The 17,473-nt window shown below is 54.5% G+C and overlaps 1 long non-coding RNA gene across 1 annotated transcript; it reads left to right on the plus strand.

The window, feature by feature from the left end:
- Window positions 1–1,833: 1,833 nt before the first annotated feature.
- Window positions 1,834–13,134, plus strand: LOC103885451. The gene is made up of 3 exons (XR_002522955.2): window positions 1,834–6,794; window positions 7,940–8,063; window positions 9,102–13,134. It is a non-coding gene; the product is annotated as an uncharacterized LOC103885451 (long non-coding RNA).
- Window positions 13,135–17,473: the final 4,339 nt, after the last annotated feature.

A 17,473-nucleotide genomic window follows, 5' to 3' on the forward strand; every position in this document is an offset into this window, starting at 1 on the left:
ACACAGATTTATAGTTGAAAGAGTGAGTAGTGCTTTATTAACCTTTTCAGATAATTTGATACTACACCAAAACTCCACAAGTGGCAGTTTCCTAAAGGTTAATATCATTTGGGGCCTGAAACCATATCAGTGAGCTTTTCATATTCTATTACTATTAAAGTCCACTTGTCTAACTCACATTTTGAGTGGATCTTTTATCCACACATGATTTTATAACAGCATGCATATCATTTAGAAAATTTTTCTGGGCTGGGTGCGGTGGCTCACGCCTGTAATCCCAGCACTTTGGGAGGCCAAGGTGGGCGGATCACCTAAGGTCAGGAGTTCAAGACTAGCCTGACGAACATGGAGAAACCCCATCTCCACTAAAAATACAAAAAAATTAGCCGGGCATGGTGGCACATGCCTGTAATCTCAGCTACTCAGGAGGCTGAGGCAGGTGAATCGCTTGAACCCGGGAGGTGGAGGTTGAAGTGAGCCAAGATCATGCCATTTCACTCCAGCCTGGGCAACAAGAGTGAAACTTGGTCTCAAAAAAAAAAAAAAGAAAAGCAAATTTTTCTGAAGGCTGGGCGCGGTGGCTCACGCCTGTAATCCCAACACTTTGGGTGGCCGAGGCGGGCAGATCATGAGGTCAGGAGTTCAAGACCAGCCTGGCCAACATAGTGAAACCCTACCTCTACTAAAAATACACACACACACACACACACACCCAAACTAGCTGAGATTGGTGGCAGGTGCCTGTAATCCCAGGTACTCGGGAGGCTGAGACAGGAGAATTGCTTGAATCTGGGAGGTGGCGGTTGCAGTGAGCCCAGATCTCACCACTGCACTCCAGCCCAGGCGACAGTGTGAAACTCCGTCTCAGGGGAAAAAAAAGAAAATGCCGGAGTCCCAGCTACTTGGAAGGCTGAGGCAGGAGGATTGCTTGAGTCTAGGAGTTCGAAGCTAGTCTGGACAACATAGCAAGACTCTGTCTCTAAAACATGAACAACAAACAAAATAATTTTTTAAATAAAAAATATTAGTTCACTGAGTTATGAGGATCTCTCAAGTATTAACACATTTCATTACGCCATATTAAAAAATCACATCCGTGGATGTGATTGACAAAATTTCTTCAGAAATGTACCAGGAAACTGTGAAGCTTATGGTGTTATAGTGTTGTATACCTGTCTTTCAAAATTTAAATTTCGCTTAAAAACTACAATTTTATACATAAGCAGAATATGCAAAATAAAAATAGAATTTTAGCTGGGCTTAGCGGTGTGTACCTGTAGACCCAGCTATTCAGGAAGCTGAGGCGAGAAGATCCTTTGAGCCCAGGAGTTTGCATCCAGCCTGGGTAACATAATGAGACCTGTTCCCAAAAACAACAACAACAAAACAAAAAAAAGACTGTTATCATTGGCAACAAATAGTGTGTGTTGTTTTCCTTGAAGTGACTGACTAACTTCATTATTTGTGAGAGAATAACTGCCAAATATCTAAGACTGCCTGTCAGTCTTTCTGTCAAGTAAAAATGACGTGCCATAAAAAAATCAGCTAGTTCAGCTCGCAACTCAAACAATAGCGTAAGTGCTTTTCTTGAGGCAGCCAACATACTTTGGTGTGTGTGTGTGTGTGTATATATATATATATATATTTTTTTTTTTTTTTTTTTGAGACGGAGTCCTGCTCTGTTGCCCAGTCTGGAATGCAGCAGCGGGATCTTGGCTCACCACAACCTCTGCCTCCTGGGTTCAAGCGATTCTCCTGCCTCAGCCTCCCAAGTAGCTGGGACTACAGGTGCATGCCACCACACCCAGCTAATTTTTGTATTTTTATTAGAGACAGGGTTTCACTATGTTGGCCAGGCTGGTCTCGAACTCCTGACTTGTGATCTGCCCACTTCGGCCTCCCAAAGTGCTGGGATTACAGGCATGAGTCACCACGTTCGGCGAACTCTGGTATGGTATAGAAGTGTTTTATGTGAATTCTGTGTACATGTGCCGAATATGACTCCTAGTACAGTTTCATTTGTGCTAAGCCACCAACAGTTTTACCCAGTGTGGCTTAGACATAATAAAGAAGTCAAAAAATGTCTTAGTACTATTAGTAAAATAATTTTGACCTCACCTACCCCTGAAAAGGTCTGGGAGACTCCCAGGGGTCTGTGAACCCTACTTTGGGAATCACTGTACTTGTTGTTCTGTCTCTTCGGCTCTCAGGGGTGATGGGCCGTGTCTTTCATATTTTGCTGATTAGGACACTGGGGTCCAGCAGAGCTCCACATGGGTCCTCATCTCTCATTCCAGCACTGAAGTGAGAATTTTTTTCCTGGCAGTGACTGGGGAGGTTTCTTGGGGGGATGGCATTGATTTTGATGGATGGAGAGGCCACCAAAAGTGGGGGCTGGGAATGCACCCTTGGTGGAGGAAACAGCATTGGTGAAGGCCTGGAGAAAAGAGCTCTAGATGGGGTCAGATAACTAGGACCCTCAAATGCCAGTGCCAAGGCAGTGGGCACCACAGAGCAGTGCCCAGAGATGGGAAGCAATGGATGAGATGTGCCAGGGACAGGGAAAGTCAGAGAGGAGGGCCTTTGTCCTTCATGAGGAGGCCTTCCCATGCTGGCTGGCCTCAGGGCTGTGTTCTCAGGGCTGGGTTGATGTGTGGCCACTGAGATGAACTTACCCTTCCTGACCGATCATGATTGGCAGAGGGTGGTCTGATGCCCAGAATTCCCTGCTGACAAGTGTCTCCACACCTGCACTGACACTCAACCTCTCTTTGCCTTTGTATTGGCTTTTATGGTGACAGTGAGTAGCCTCATCCAGTTTCTTATGCCATGCATGAGTGTGAGGGTGACCTGGGCAGAGGTGGCTGCTGAGAGGAGACATTGGTAGTGACACGTCAATGTGATTAGGGGTGAGAGTCCTGACTTTTTTACCACAAAAAAACCTGCTTGTTGCAGGCACTGATGCTTCAGCCTGAGTCCTGTAAAAGTGGGGGTTGCAGAGCTGACCCCGACACACCCCCCACCCTGGGCCCGGCCTGCCGTCTTCCTCTTCCTCTTCCTCTTCCAATGGCCCTGTGTCCCTACCCCAACCTGTCCCTGAGCTGCTGGTCTGGTATGGGGAGACAGACCTCTGCTTCGGTGCAAGACTGGCCTCACACCTCCTGCTGCGCACATCTGTGCTCCTGAGCTATGTACCTGGGCTGGGTTGTGCCACACATGTGTTCGCAGCCATGCTGTGTGACGGTGTGGATACACCCTGCACTGGGTGCACATGGCTGCTCTGTGTCACAGACATTGAGAGCTTGTGTACCTTGCCATGCACAGAGTCGCTGTTTGTTTCTGTGCCTTTAGTTAGTTGGGTGGTGTATGTTTGTGTGTATATGCTTTGTATATCTTTACAGGGTGTGAGTGTCACTGTGGTGGGTGGTATTTTTGTGTGCTGGTTTGTCAGTGTGTATCTTGGCCCAGCCCCAGAAGGCCAGCTGAGGTGTGGCAGGGGGTTGGGGGTTGGACTGTGCTGGGATAGGGAGCCCACAGCCAGGAAGCCTGACTGGGAATAGACATGTCCTCACCTGCCCAGAAAGCGTCCCAAGCCCTCAAAGAGCCCTTGTCCAGCTTCACCGCCCCTGGCCAGTCAGGGTGGGTGGCTGGAGAAGGGGGCATGAGGGAACCAAAACAACCTCAGCCCAACTCCCACACTTGGCTGGCACCCAGGCCTATTATGGGCCCCCCCCCCCGCACCCATGGCCCTCCCCCTAAAGCTCCAAGCACTTTGCATTGTGGGGCTTGGGGAGGGGCCTAGAGACAAGGCTCTGTTTGGCTCTTGTGACCAACTTCAGCTCCTAGTGGGCCACTGAGGCAGAGCTGGCCCCAGGCCTTGTTGAGGGTGGGGCTGCAGGGAGGACCAGCTCCACAGAGCCAGGGCTGATGCTCATCTCATTACCTGTGTCATTCATTTAACAGATACGCATTGAGCACACACTGTGTTCCAGGCCCTGCTTTAGGTGCTGGGAATATAGCAGTCACTCATTGAATTAGGGGTAAAGATAGGCGATACTGCTGCTGTGCATTTACAGATGAAGAAACAGGTCCTGGGAGGTGAAGTGATTTGCCCAAAGTCATAACAAAGCTGGGATTTGAAACCAGGCCTGCCTCAGGCAAGCGGCCTCCTCCTGCATTTGTCCATCCTGCCTTCGGTAGTCACAATTACAGCCGAATGCCCACTGAGCTAGGACCAGCTAGCTGGCTAGCCCCGTGCCCTGGGCTACAAGTTGATGCAGGAGAGTGGGCACAACGAAATAGTTCCTAGGAAGACAAGTTGCCTGGAATAGGCATAGGGGTGGTAAGGTAGAGAATTGAGGGGTGGGGAAGGAGCAGAAGGAGCCTGTGTCTGTCTCCAGGGTGCACTGGGACCCAAGGGAATGCCTCCTCTCCTGCTGTGTGATCTGGGATGGTCCCTGCTTCACTCTGAGCCTTAACTTCCTCATCTGTAAAGTGGGCACAGTAACTGCCCTCTCCCAGTGGTACCATGCTCATGGCATGATGCCTGGCACACAGTAGGGCAGCTAGGAGGATGGGGCAGAGCTGCAAGTGGGCAGGGCCTCCCCAGGGCTCTCTGCTCAGCCTCAGGAAATGGGTAGGGGGTAGGGAGGAGGAGGCGCAGATGTGCGCTTGTCTCACACGAGCAGCCGCATTTAGCCACCGAGTCGGGACTGAAATATTCCTGAGGGAGAAGAACCCTGAGGCTTCAGGGCGGCAACGGCTCGTCAGTGGGGAGCGGGGAAGGGATGTTGTCACCATCTGCCTCGTGTCTGTCTGCGACTAAAATAATACTGGGGTGAGACTCGCCGCAGGCACGGGCCCAGCCGCAAGGTTCCCCAGAAGAGGGAGGGGCTGGGGGTGCTGGAAACCTTGTGGGGAGCAGTGGCAGAGAGAGGTCTGCTGGGGGCAACTCTTGGCCAAGGCTGGGCCCTGGTCCTGCTCCCCTACTGAGGAGCCAAAAGAACCCATGGGGGGGATGTGCATAGGCATGAATACTTCCTGGGGGGATCAGCCCTGGGAGTGCAGGACCAGGAGACCCCCCCCAGACCCAGCTGGGGTCTGCTTCAGAGGGGAGACCAAGCGTGTGCTGAGATCCCTGCAAAGCAGGGGCAACGACAGAAACAAAGCAAGAGACAGACAAATTGCCTGATTCAGCTTCCATGAGCTTATCCAGAATATTGAAACCAGAAAACGTAGCAAGAAGCTATTTTAATTTCAGCCGACGTGTAAGTTTTGGGTCTATGGTTTACTGTGGTATTTATTTTGAATCAAATATGGAGGATGTTCCATAATTTTCTCGGGGCTCTGGGCTCTGGGGACTGAGTGTCTCTGCCTTTCTCTACTGGGCACAGTAGTCACATGCCAGCTGCCTCTAGGAGTTGGCACCCCTGGGTCTGGGCAGGTGCCCCTTCAGGTCAGGGACATGGCTTGGAGCCTGATGCTTTGCTTCTGGGTGAAGCCACCACATTCTGATCTTTTGCTATGGTTCTCATCAGACATGACTAGTGGGGTATTTTTGTTTTTTGCAGAGAACAGACCCATGACCTCAGTGGTTTAACTGTGGATGCACCCAAAATGCTGGTTGCTTTGTGCTGACATGGGCTGTCAGTTTAGCAGGCAACGTGCGAGCACCTGCTATGTGCAGACCCTGAGCTGGGACAGACTGGGCTCACCCTCAGCATACAAGGTAGAGAAGCCAGCAAGACCCATAGGAGATCAGCCACCTGGGTGCCAAGGAAGGCGGTGGGGAGCAGCAAGGGGGTGTTGGATATGACAGGAGTTCATGGCTGTCATCCTGGAGAAAGTGGCAGAAGCACTCATCCTTGAAAAGGAGACAACAGCAAAGGACAGTAAAGAGTATGCCCCAGGCAGAGAGTACGTGTATGTGCAGACCACCACTTTGTGGCTGTCTCTCTTTGTGGCAAGGATATCCGTATCACAATTTAGGTGCAATGTGGAGCCCTTCTTTCAGACCAGACCCAGGTTAACTGGCTTAGGTGTGTTTTCCCAGTTAGTCCTCACCAACATCCCATGAGGCCAATACACTTAGTGCCCATCTTATAGATGAGGAAACTGAGGCTCAGAGAGCTTTAGCAACTTGGGTAAGAGGCAGAGTATGGCCCCGGGCTACTCCGTGCTGCCTCTGCACAATGCCCTCATTTGGCAGGCAGCAACTGAGCGCCTACTATGTGCAGGCCCTGAGCCAGGTGCTTCATGGATTCAGGCCACAGCATCACATTCCGGAGTGTCCTCAGATGGCTGGCATCTCTCATTGTAATCTGGGCATGATGACCAGAGGAAGCTCTCTCTAGGGTATATGTGGGTATGGGGGAGAGGAGTGTGGGTGGGAGTCTGGAGGCCCCTGCTTTATAGCTGTGAGTTCTCCCTCATGAAAGCCTCAGTTTCTTCACCTGGAAAACGGGGCCATGATGCCTGCTGTGCAGGCCCATGTGAGGATGTTCATTGAAAGCATGTGGAAAAAGTGCTCTGTGTGTTTGGTGAGCCCTCAAACTGGGCTGACTCTCCTCAAACCACTGGGAGCGAGCTTCCCGGAACAATCTAGCCACCAGCCTTTCCTTGCAGCTGACAGGCTGCGGTCACCACTGCCACCACCACTCTGAATTATTCAAGACCCTCCAGGCCTCAGTGGCAGCCCTTCCCCTCTCCCTGCACAACCGGGCTGTCAACACCAGCCTCTGAGCCTCTGCCAGTGATCTATGGACCTCAGGGCCCCTGAGCTTCGGCCTGCTCAGGTAGGGCCATGAGTGTGATAGGGTGAGGTGTGGCTGAGCATGTGACAGTGAGTGTGTGAGAGCAGGAGGGTGTGACAGTGTGAGTGTGTGTGTGAGTGTGGCTGTGAGGGTGTGTGAGGATGTATGCAGGTGAGCATCTGTGTGAGGGCAGGTGTGAGTGTGCCACATTGTGTGTGAATGAGTGTGTGAGTGTATCTGGAGCCTGGGCTTTCCTTAGCTGCAGAAGAGACGGGCTCAGGGAGGAGCTCCCTGTGGCTCAAGAGAACACAGTGATCTGAGAGCAAAATTCCAGCCTGGAGTGGGAGGGTGTCAGTTCACCTTTGCTTCCAGGGTCCCTTAAGGGCTGGTTGGAGTGGGGAAAAGGCAGAGAAGCAGCAGTTTAGAAAGAAGGGTATGTAGTGGTTGAATCATGAACAGGACTTGGAGTCTGTGGTCCTGTGGGGGCTCAGAACACTGTCAGATTATTTGGGTATGTGCCATTTCCCAGCAAGCTGAGACCCTCAGAAGAGAGGCAGTTGCCTCCCCCAGTCCCTGTCCTCCTCCTGGGCCTAGGAGAGCTGTGAGCCCCTGTGGGCGAGAGGTGAGGACTGTTCTCTTGGATCTGTGGCCAGGTGGAAGTTCTCCAAAGTCTTGGGGGATGGGGAGGGTACGGGGGCTCACCAGCACCTTACTGGAGGGCCCTCACCCATAGGCAGGAAGGACAGAGCAGACCTCTCTCTGGTCCCCCTTCCTACCAATGTACTGGCCCTGGAGGGTTACTGCTTCATGTAGGGTAAGATGGAGTACCTGGGAGGTTGGGAGCTGGTGAGATTTAGGAACTGGGAGCCTACAGTGTGTGGAGGTTGTGGGGGTGGAATGTGTGTTTGGTGTGAGTGTTGGGGTCTGTGTGTTGGTGTGAGGAGGTGAGAGGCTGTCTGAGTTTGCCTTTGTATCTGTAAGATTGTATGTTTTCAAGCCCTGTGTGACTGTTTATCTGTCTTTTTGTGAGTGAGGACCTGTGTGATCACATGAGTGTGTATGATCTGTATTTGAGAGTGTATGTGTGTGGAAGCATGCTAATTGTGTGGGAGAGGTGAAAGATGATTGACAGGGAGGGGGTGGTGGGTGGGAGCCCACACTGAGTGCACAGTTTCATCCTTCCTCAGGCTCTGCTTGTCATGGCTGAAATCCCCTGGACTGCATTGGGACCATACTGCTGAGAGTCTGGTCGCTGGGCTTCAGCTGACAGAACATCAGAGCCCCAGGACCGGAGAGCCACAGGTTGGGAAGGTGAGGCAGGGTGAGGGACTTGATGATGGGGAGCAGGCAGGTAGAACTGGCTACAGAGCTAGGGCTGCTGGAGCCTGATGTCTGGTCCAAGTCCCAGCTCCTCCACTCATGGGGTGAGCTGGGGCAAGTCATTTCACTCTCTGAGCCTCAGTTTCCTCATCAGAACAATGGGCCTGTACACTAAGCATTACCCGCCCAAAATCCTAGAAGCCTGCCTTCTCCTCCTGGCTCTGGGAAGTTGACCACTGGGGAGGCCTGGGACACTGGCCTGTCTGGAGGCTGGGGAAGGATGAGATGACCCCTTCTTCCTTTCCCTGGGTCCAGAGGGCCTGACTTGTCCTATTGTACCCCTCCCATCACAGTGATCTGTGTGGGCTCATGAGAACATAAGCTAGACAGTGATCCTGTTCACCTTCCTGCATTCCAGGAAGCTTGGCCTCCAACCCCCACACCAGGGAGTGGTCTTCACTCCTCCACTCCTTCCCAGGTTCAGAAGCAGGAGTAGGGGAAGTCCTGCCTGTCCCCTCTCTGACTTTACTTTCCCTTTCTAGAGCAGGGGTATTCTGGTATGGGAGGACTGAGTGTCCCTGCTGCCTGGTCCTCAGAGTTGGCTAGCTCCCCCCGTACCCCTCATTCCCCTGCCTGCTTGCCTATAGAGCTGTGGCCCGGGCAGCTGTCCGGCTGAGTGGGTTAGCAACACAAGACAGATGGCGAGGGATTATCTCAGCTTCTCAGAGCACGATGGCAGCAGCGGCGGGGGTGGGGGGAAGGCTCTCACACCCTCCCCATGTGTGTGTACACACACACACACACAAATGCACACATGCAGCTCCCCGTCCCTGCCCCAGACCCAGCCCAGCCTCATGCTATTTATGAGGCAGGCAGGAAAACAAGAGGAGAGATGAGATTATGAGAATTGGTGAGAACCGTGGGACTTGGCAATCTTGTCCCTGCCCCACTTGGCTCCCAGACCACAGGCTGAACCAGCTTCTCAGGCCCTTCTTGGACCCTGCCCCTGCTATTATGATTTCTCTGCAGCTGCCACCACTGGGAATGGTACATTCAGGAGGGCATGGTTTTACAGAGAAGTTTGAGGCCCAGAGATGTGCGAGCCGCACTCCAAGTCACACAGCAAGTTTGATTCATTAGCAGGGTAAGTTCTGGGGATTGGCAGGTGGTGGAGTCTCTTAGATGTCCTGCACTGGCTGTGGGGTCCTTGGGTCTTCTGCAAACAATGTGTGTTTGCCCTAGCACTTGATACTGCAACCCAAGGTCCCACAGGGGCATGTCACAAGGCCAGCTGCTGGCACGCAAGGACTCACAGGTGCAGCCTCTCCTTCATATACACTGTCAGGCTCTGGGTGAAGGCTATGTAGAGTTGAGTGACAGAGCTGGATCTCCAGACTGTGTCACTGTGAAAGAATTGGGGCAGGGTTAGAACCCCACTAGAGTGAATTCTCCTACCTGCCCCTCAATTTGCTACAGGCAGATGGTGGAGGGACTTTCCAGCCTCAGCCACACACTCAGGCCCCCCTACCACCACATTTGCCCCTTAACAGCCCCACTCCAAGTCCTGAGTCATCTATGCTGAGTCCCCTGGGGAGAAGTGTGGGCCAGGAAGCCAGGCAGGATTTTCGAATGGCAACCCCAGGGGGCCCTTTTCCCAGCATGGGTGGGCGGGGCCGACTCAGTGGGGAAGGCAGGGTGGAGGCCTTCTGAGAGAACTTCTCTGCTCCTAGCTGCCAATGTCTTGGCTTCGCCCCCATCCCCAGGAGTGACTCAGTGTCTGCTGGACCCGGGAGTGCGGATGCGGGGCAGTGCGAAGCTGCTTCAGGTTGCCCAGTGCCACTCCCTGCAGAGCAAACCCACTCCTCGAGGCCCCGAGGCTCCGTCCTGTCACTGGGCTCTCCTGTGTTCACGTGTGCCTGCGCAGGCTGTCAAGTGAGACATGACCTCAGGGTCAGCCTGGCCTGCCTCTGGGGCTGCATTATTTGCGGGGTTTCCAACATTGTGATACCACCCACACTGCCCGGTCACAAACAAGACCATTATGGCGATACCACCCACACTGTCCGGTCACATACAAGACTGGCACCGCCAGGTTTCCCTGCTCCTGCTCCCTCAAACCATTGAATCAGCCCCTCTCTCGCTATTGGATGAGGGGGGCTGCCGGGACCACGCCCCTCCTCCCCACGGCCAAGGTGACCACACATCTAGGTGTCGGGGTGGTGGGCCCACTGCAGAGCGCTAGGCCGAACTCATCTCCTGGATCCAGGCCAAGCTCCACCTCTCTGTCCCTCCAGACTCAAGTTGGTCATTTGTATCGTGAGAGCTGGACAAAACTATATCTAAGCTCCCCATCTTCCCTCAAAGCTTGGCCTGGGGAGCCCTACATGAAACCCTGGAGGTTCTGAGCCTTCCGCCACCCCCAGCGGGGGACTTTTCGTTCTGTGAAGGTCTCAAAGTAACATTCTAAAGAGGCAACGTGAGAGCCAATCAGAGAGCCTATGTAAATAACGGCCCTCTGATTGGCTGTCTCCTTCACGCCCTGAACGAAACTTCAACTTCATCAACTCAGCGAAGATTTTTTCCTCTGGCCTTGCGCGCCCTGCAGGAGGCGGGGCTGGGGGTCACCCGAGCCTTCTCCCAGCCGCAGGGTACCTGGGCCTGCCGAATGGGACCGCGCTGGGACAGGCGGGGGCGAGTTCGCCGCCCTGACCCTGGTCCCGCGGGCGTTATTCTGGTGCAGAATCCCCCGCGGGGAGGCCCGATAAGTAAGCCACCCTTTCTTTGTAGGACCGCCAGGGAACGGGCTGCAGGCCGCGAGTATAGAGCTTGGCTGGGCCGGATCGATATCTGCCCGCTGGACTGATGCGCGAGGGAGGCTGCGAGACAGGCTGGCTTTGCTGCCGTGTGATGGCCGCGCAGCACCCACCGACCCCCACAGCTCCCCCACCCCGCCATTTCCTTCATCTAGCACTCCCGGGGAAACCGAGGCGGGCAAGTGGCGTAGCGATGGAGGGCGCACCCAGGGGCAGCGACGCTCCCTCGCTCTGGCTCCCAGCTCTGGTGGTGGGGGTGCGGGGGTGAGGGTAGCCCAGGGTCGCACCCTGCTCCCAACCTCGGCTCGTCCCCACCCTCCACAGTCGTCCGCAGCTCTGCATTTCTGCCAGTATCGTGTCCCCTCGCCTGGTCCTTCGCCCTCCTCCCACTTTCATTGTGTGTCTCCTCTCTGGCTCTGAGGTTGCTCCTCCCTCCCTTCTCTCTCTGGGTGTCTCCGTGTCTATCTCCACATCTCCATCTCCATTTCTTTCTCTGCTTGTCTCTGCCTCTAGCTGTCTCTGTCCCTCAGTCTCTACTCAGGTCTCCGCTCGCCTCTTGCTCATTTTCGTTCCTCCCTTTGTCTGACTGACTCTCTCTTCTCTCCCCCTCCTTCAGTCACCCCCCAACCCCCCGCACACACGCACACCTCACAGCCCTGTTTACGACATCCCCTGGGCTGGCAGGTGGGCGGGGCTGCAGCAGAGCGGGGGTGAGAGAGGGAGACGCAGCCTCCCCCCCAGCTGTTAACCTTCACGCTTCAGGCCTCTGCGGATGGCAGAGGAGGGGGAAAGCCCAGCTGCCAGCTTGGCGGAGGTGACCGGGCGGGGGCTGGGGGCTGTCCCTCCCTCTGGGCTCGTCTCTGGGGAGATCTGGGGCCGGAAGGAATGTGGTGGAGGCTGCCTTCGGCTGAGGAAGGCTGTTGCCGGATGGGTGGCCTCCTGAAGGCTTGTGCTGGCGAGGCGGGTGCCCAAAGGGGGCTCTGAGCGGTGTCGGCCCTGCCCGCAGCCCGGCCGGACGTGGGGGCCGGCGTGAGAATCCCGCCCATCTGTGAGCCGGCCTCACGCCGTCAGACCCAATTTATCTCGCCGCCAAAGTTTCACAGCCATCTGCTCGAGTGGAACGGCTTCCAGCGCTGGCCCCACCGGGCCCCCCAGCCAGCGCGGGGATGTTTTCCAATACGACAGCATTGCCCCCCCCGCCAAAGCAAGGAGGGGGTGTAGGGGGAGGCGGCAGAGCGCGGTGCGCGGGGCTGGCAGGCAGCCCTCTCCCGCGAGCGAGCCGACCCTGAATTTTAAGCGATTGATCAGGAAGCGCAGGCCGTTCCCATCACTTTGAGCAGCCAAATGCGACGGCGCAGGGATTTCAAGGGGCCTTTGCGGAGGCGGTAATGAGGTCACCGTCACTGCGCCAGCCCGCAGGCGGGAGGGGGCGAAGGTCTGCGGACACGTGTGAACACAGCCTGTGAACGGAGCCACATCTGTATTCACGTGACCCCCGGGGCCCCAGCACTGACCCAGGAGAACTCCGCATTTGGATCTGAGCTGATTCACACTCCGCCGCCCCCAGCCCACCTCCCCAACCAGACAGGGTCGGAGAGACTGAGCTAGATCCCACCCTTGCCACATCCATGATTCCATGATCACCTCAGACAGCTTCAGCGCAGGAGCTTCAACTCTCTTCTCCTCCCCGCTATGTGCCTAAAATACACATATTTGGGCACCTGCCCATTGCACTTCTGAACAAGCCTGCAGAGACAGATGTACCCTAGACCCCCGGTAATCACACAGGTGCACACATTCCAATTACACACCTGACCGCAATGCTCATGCATTGGTATACTCCCAACCACCACCACTACTAGCCCCAAACATGCACACAGGTACTCCATCATTCTCAAGCCAGCACCCAGCAACGCACGAGACCCCAAACTCCCCTCCCACCGGGCGCACGCATGTGCACACTCATTCCCAAGACCCCGAGCTTGCTGCCATGTCCGCGCGGGTGGGCGCCTCCACTGCCCGCCAGGCAGCGCGGGTGCAGACCTCGGAGAGAACAAAGGCCGGGCAGGTGGGAGGGAGGGGGGCTGAGCCCCTGGCCCGTCCTCCTAGGCAATGCTCGTCTGTCTCGGCTCCGCGGCCACCGCATCGAGCGGCTCTGATTACCAAGTAAATCACTGTGATGATCTGAATAATTATCGTCTCCTGAAAAGGGAAAAAACAGGGAATAAATAAAGGGAGAAGGGAGCAGCCACCTGATTTCTAGAAGCCCTGGTGTATGTCAGGGGTGTGAATACATAGGGGTGGGTGTCAGTGGCCCCCTGCAGATCCTCAGGACTTCTGCTGGGATGCAGTGCAGGTGGGGTAGGATGGGCCTCAGGGCAGACAGTCATTCCTTAGAGGTGGCAGTTAGCATCCAGTCTCCCCCCTTCCTCTCCCCAGGGTAAGTCAGGCCCCCTGGAGCACCCAACCAACCCCAGCTGGCCTCTCTGCTCCTCACACACTCAGGCCCACCCGACCTGTAGGACACCCTCCTGTTCCAGGGCTTTGCTCAGCAGGTTCCCCTCTAGCATGCCCTCTTCCCACTTCTCTGGCTGGCCTCACTCTCCCATCTCTGAAGTCCAGCCCCACGTTACTTCCTCTGAGAACTTCCTGACTGCCCAGCCCTCCAGGATCCTCCTTTCCCAGAGTTCCAGTGTCTGATTGCATTTTCCCTGACTGATTTGGGTGTGTTCTCCTGATCTTCTCAGCCGGATGGCAGCTTTGGTGGAAGCAGCTATGTTTTAAGCAAAGCAGTAATGGTGGCAACAGCAGCAGCCACTACCCCATTCTGAGCATTTAGGATGTGTTGGCCCTGTGCGAAAACACGCTTTCACCATGGATCCTCCCCAGAATCCTGTGTGGAAAGTAATGTCTCCATTTTAGTAATGGGGAAACTGAGGCTTACCAAGAATGAAGCTTGGATTCCTTTCCTCCGGGATGAAGATGCTGGTCATCTACGGCATCCTTTCTGCACTTGTCACCTGATCCCACATATTGGAGGAGCTGCTCCTCTTCCAGTGCTGAGCATTAAGAACACAATTACCTCAACTGGCTGGGCACAGTGGCTCACGCCTGTAATCCCAACACTTTGGGAGGCCAAGGTGGGCAGATTGCTTGAGCCTAGGAGTTTGAGACCAGCTTGGGCAACATGACAGAACACGATCTCTACAAAACAAACAGACGAAAAACACCAAAAATTAGCTGGGTATGGTGGTGTGAGCCTATAGTTCCAGCAATTTGGGAGGCTGAAGAGGAAGGATGATTTGAGCCCAGGAGGTTGAGGTTGCAGTGAGCTGTGATTGTGCCACTATACTCCAGCCCAGGCAACAGAGTGAGACTGTCTTAAAACAAACAAACAAACAAACAAAAAACCAGGCCGGACATGGTGGCTCACGCCTGTAATCCCAGCACTTTGGGAGGCCGAGGAGGGTGGATCATGAGGTCAGGAGATCGAGACCATCCTGGCTAACATGGTGAAACTCCGTCTCTACTAAAAATACAAAAAAATTAGCCAGGTGTGGTGGTGGGCGGCTGTAGTCGCAGCTACTCGGGAGGCTGAGGCAGGAGAATGGCATGAACCTGGGAGGTGGAGCTTGCAGTGAGCTGAGATGGCACCACTGCACTCCAGCCTGGGTGACAGAGCAAGACTCCGTCTCAAAAAAACAAAACAAAACAAAAAAAACCCCCAAAATATGAATACCTCAACTCCAACCTGCCCAGCCTCCACCAGCACTGCCCATTCCTGTTGCTCCCTCTCCTCGCTTTTCCTAGCCTCAAGAGGGGTGCCATCCATGCATTGTGACCCCCAACCTCCCAAAGGGCATGACCCTTCCCCATAGCCACATCTTCAAAGGAGGGGCAGCTCAGCCCTATGCTTCTTCCTGAAATGGTTCCAGATGTGGGGCCTGCAGAAAAGGCAGGGTGAAGGTTCAGCACAAAGCTAGGTTTCCTCCTGGAGGTTGCCCTAGGGAAGGCCCATGCCCCTCCCACCCCTGGCACCTGGTCAGTAAATGAGAGCAGAACGAGGCCACTGACGGGATGGTGGTTCAGGGAAAGAGTCTCCCAAGAGCCTGGGGAAGAAGAACCTTTGTGGGGCCTGGGTGTCTGGGGCAAGAGGGAGACCGAAGCCCATTCTGGGTTTGCGTTCCTCACCCTATCCAACCTTGCTGGATCTGAGACCTGGGGCAATTTCTGGGGTGGGTTTCTCCAGGGAGCAAGGAGGCCCAGGACTGAGTGATTTAGAGCCCTCCTAGTCCTCCTCAAAAAATGCCATTATAGATGGGGGAAACTAAGTCCAGGGCTCCAAATTGGCTCCTGGCTAATGGTGCCTATGCAGGCCTCTCCCATGGGGATCCTGATTCAGGGCCCCAAGTGTTCCTGGGGGCATGACAGGGTCTGGATGTCACTGTGGCTTGGGTAGAGGAGGGATAGGTGAGACATGATGCTGGTCTAGAGATACATCCAGGTGGTTCAGCTCTGGGTATGAATGAAGATGAGGCAGAGCCCAGCTTAGCTCTGGGAAAATCTCAGCTCCTATTCCACAGTTTTCTGGGACTCAGGACAGCACCTCCTACCTGGGACGGGGGCGGAGGTGGCCAGTATCCTTGGGATGGTTCACAGACTCCTCTCCCCACCCCAAGCTCCCTTCTGGCAGCTACTCTTGGTTCCCTACTTAGATATTTCTTTGGCATCTACTGTGTGCTGGCCCTAGGGGCACAGCAGCCTGGGGTTCAAAGAGTGCCCAGGCAGATGGGGAGGCATACCCACCCACCTACACATACTCACACGGACTCTCCTCCCACCCCCTTCAAGTGTGACCCACTGGGAAACTTGGGGAAACAGTAAAGAATGTGGCAAGACCTTTGCAATTAGACAAACCCAGGTTCAGACCCTGGCTCTACTTTACTTGTTGAGAGCAAGTCAATGAGCCTCAGTTTTGGTATCTACGAAGTGGACATTATAATAGTGCATGGTTCACAGTGTGCCTGTGAGCGTTCTGTGAGATAATTGAGATGTCGATGCTTATCACTGCCCATAATCAGGGAAGGAGAGATGACCTCTAAGGTTGCTCCTTGGCCACGCTAGGACAGTGTTTCCATGGCATGGCTAGGGTCCAGCTTTTTTTTTTTTTTTTGAGACAGGGTCTCGTTCTGTCACCCAGGCTGGAGTGCTGTGGTGTGATCTCTGCTCACTGCAGCCTTAGCCTCCTAGGCTCAGCAATCCTCCCACATCAGCCTCCCAAGTAGCTGGGACTACAGGCACATGTCACCATGCCTGGCTAATGTTTACATTTTTTTGTAGAGACTGGGTCTCCCTATGTTGCCCAGGCAGGTCTGGAACTCCTGACCTCGGGTAATCTTCTCACCTTAGCCTCCAAAAGTGCTGAGATTACATGTGTGAGCCACCGCACCCAGCCAGTCCAGCCTCTTGACTCAGTGGTGGAGGTGGTTGGCCTTGGCAGGTCTTCCACACTGCCAAGCCCCTCATGCTCCTCAAAGCTTAGTTCCCTTACCGGTCACGTCTCTCTCTACTAAGTTCCTCTGGCTCTCACTCTCTCTCTGCCTGCCCATAATTCCATCGATCCATGTCTCTTTTTCTGTTTCTGCCTCTCCCTAAATACACGTAACTCTCCCCTACCATAAGAACACCCTTCCATTCCCACCCACACATCCAGCCCAGCTCAACTCATCACCAGCATGCACTCTCACCTGGGTGCACACAGGCAAGGAGGCATACAGAGGCAAAGTGATGGAGAGACACAATCACACACACACTCACACTCGAGTGCACATGGGCATGAGGACAGCCACCCATCCAACACACACACAAGTGCACACACAGCACAAATAGGCATGAACAGGTGCATACAGATGCACCTGGTGACAAACACAAGGACGTTGGGGCATATTGTATATGCAAGAGTCCACAGGCATGTATACTCTCCCCCCACCACAGGCACACATGGGTCAGGCACAGACAGGTACACACAGGCACAGAAACACAAGGGCACACAAGCACATCTGCACAGTAAGACACAGGCACACACATACACACACGTAGGTACACACAAGCTCTCGCCCCCACCCCCCTCAGATTGCTGGCTGCCCGCCAAGAGCGGAGCTTTCTGCTGGGTGTGCACAACCTTTCACAGGCTCTAATTGAGTCGAGGGTGATTTATAACATGGCAGCTCCCCTGCCCGCGTGGGCTGCCCCCTCCTGCTGCAGCCCTGGCCAGTCTTCGACCACCCCCTCCGCCCCCCTACCCCCCATAAAGCATCACATGCACAGGCCCCTTTGAGGGAGAAGGGGGCATTTTCTTCCTTGCCACCAGCTCCTGTCTTCATTCTTGCCTTTCTCCTGGGCTAGACACCGGACTCCAAGAAGTTATGCCTCAATCCACCCACCCCACCATCGCCATCAAACTCAGTGTTACTCAGCCCAGCCATTGGGAGACCAATCTAACTAACCTGCCTGATTAGAGACAGCCAGGACCCTGACTGCAGATCCCACGTGCTTCCTGAGCTGCAGCAGGAGAAGCTGGATTTGGAC

This window comes from Papio anubis, chromosome 5 (assembly GCF_008728515.1).
Source record: "Papio anubis isolate 15944 chromosome 5, Panubis1.0, whole genome shotgun sequence".
NCBI classification, from domain to species: Eukaryota; Metazoa; Chordata; class Mammalia; order Primates; family Cercopithecidae; genus Papio; species Papio anubis.